The sequence below is a fragment of the Podarcis muralis genome, chromosome 3 (assembly GCF_964188315.1).
Source record: "Podarcis muralis chromosome 3, rPodMur119.hap1.1, whole genome shotgun sequence".
In the NCBI taxonomy this organism is placed as follows: Eukaryota; Metazoa; Chordata; class Lepidosauria; order Squamata; family Lacertidae; genus Podarcis; species Podarcis muralis.
In genome coordinates this window covers 117,961,998-117,964,065 of record NC_135657.1, presented here as the reverse complement: position 1 = coordinate 117,964,065, position 2,068 = coordinate 117,961,998, and the positions used below count along the sequence as shown (strand labels likewise).

Sequence of the window (2,068 nt, the reverse complement as noted above, 5' to 3'; positions counted from 1 at the left end):
GTAGGAATCTCAAGTAAAGCATCCATGACAGATGGCCATCCAACCTTCAATGAAAGAGAGTCCACCACCTTCTGAGGGAGTCCTTTCCACTGTCAAGCAGCTTACTGTCAAAAAGTTCCTCCTGATATTTATTCAGAATCTCCTTTCTTGTAACTTACCATAGAATTGCAGAGTTGGTGGTGACCCTGAGGATCATCTAGTCCAGTCCCCTGCTATATAGGAATATGCAGCTGTCTCATGTGGGGATTGAACCCCCAACCTTGGCGTTATCAGCACCATGCTCTAACCAACTGAGCTATCCAGGCTGAATCTATTCTATTGGTTTGAGTCTTACCTCAAGGGAGCCCATGAGCCTATGAGCTTCTTGTGGGAACTTGTTCTTCATGTAGCTTCTAAAGCAGGGTTATTGTTTTTGTTTGCTGCTATGTGAGGTTTTTTTGTTCTTATATTGTAAGCTGCCCTGTGATCCTTGGATGAAGGGAAGTACAGAAATTCAATTAATGACGATGACGATGAACTGGAGCAGCACTGGGCAGGAATTAAACGTCATGAGCACTGATCTGTGCTGCATATTTTATACTGCAATATAATATTTGCATATTTGAGTGCAACTCAGTAAAAGGGGGGGGGGAAACATACTAATAGTCACACCCTGCAAAAGGGGCAGGTTACATAACAATCAATTCATAATAAGGATGAAACTCTTAATTTCATTTCTCTCAGTTTCTCACTGCTGTAATATAATACATTTTTCTTCACTTATCCACATTTTGCAGCAATTTGCATTTAAATAACAATGCACATATCAAACTTATTAACACTTTTGTGTAAATTTCTCCCAATAAACACATTTTTTGACAAGCAATATTCCTAATATATTTTGGCAAGCAACCCCCCCATGCACCTTTGTATGTTATTTTTACTAATAATATTCATTTTATGCATACTTTCCCCTAATATATACATTTTGGTAAACATTGGAGAATGGCATCCTAAAATTCAGATAAGTGTGAATTCCTAATGATAGCTGTGGGGTTTTTTGTTCATATTTTGCTTTGGAAAGTTCAGATATGGCAGCTCACCTTTAAACACAAACTAAATCGACATTCCCTCTACCCTCATTTCATCATTACATATCTTTTATTATTTCCTCACAAGCTTCTGTGTGACCATAATACAACAGGAACTTCAGGCTGGCTTTATACTTGCCAATGGAAGACACCGTTCTTATTTGGATTAGAGAAAACATATTAGGAAGAAATATGGGGCTAGATCGGCAGCGCTGGGATAGACAGATAAGATATTCCTAGAAACTAAAGGGAACTAATTCACTTAGCTGCCTCCCTCTCAATTTTCCATTTGTGCATATAATTTATAATTGATTTATTGAGCATTATACCAATTATTCATACTTAGCTTAATGATACAGCACATTCTAAAGTCCAATATATTTGGCAGAGGCAACCCTTGCTGTTTTTGTCCTTTTCTTTTAATTCTCATTTGTAGGGCAATTAAAGAGTGTGGAAGATCTTGAAAGAATTGGCAATATCCACCATACTCAAATCTCTTATCCAGAGGCTAGAGGAAGCAAGACTTGCCAACATGCAGTTCTTCTATTGTCCTCCCACTGTCCCGAATTAACAAGAGGAACCATGCTCTCTGTTTTCCAGTTGGGCGGCGGAGGGGAGGGGAGAATGCTCTTTTATTTCTTAAAGAGAGAAACTGTAATGAGACCATATTGGGTAGTCTCAAATACATGTTAGATTCCATGAGAATCAAACTGCTCAAAGGATTGTCCATGTGACAGGATTCAGGAAGAGGAAAGAAGAATCAGCCGGGTGGGGGGATAATGGTGTCAAACCAGAAGCCTAAGGAAGCAGGCATAAAGGGTGTGTGTGCGTGCGTGTGTGTGCGTGCGTGTGTGTTGCATTGTGCACTTTCCACTTTTCCAAAGCCTCTGGTTTGCCCTGAAAACTGAAACAGTGTTAATTTAACAAAGTCCTATCTAATATTTATCCAGATCAAAGACTGAGAACCTATGGCCCCCAGATGTCATTGACTCCAACTC

General features: G+C 39.4%; 1 non-coding gene across 1 annotated transcript; it reads right to left on the bottom strand.

Moving 5' to 3' along the window:
• Positions 1–231: 231 nt before the first annotated feature.
• On the bottom strand, positions 232–305 carry TRNAI-GAU (transfer RNA isoleucine (anticodon GAU)). The gene has a single exon. It is a non-coding gene; the product is annotated as a tRNA-Ile (tRNA).
• Between the last annotated feature and the right edge of the window lie 1,763 nt (positions 306–2,068).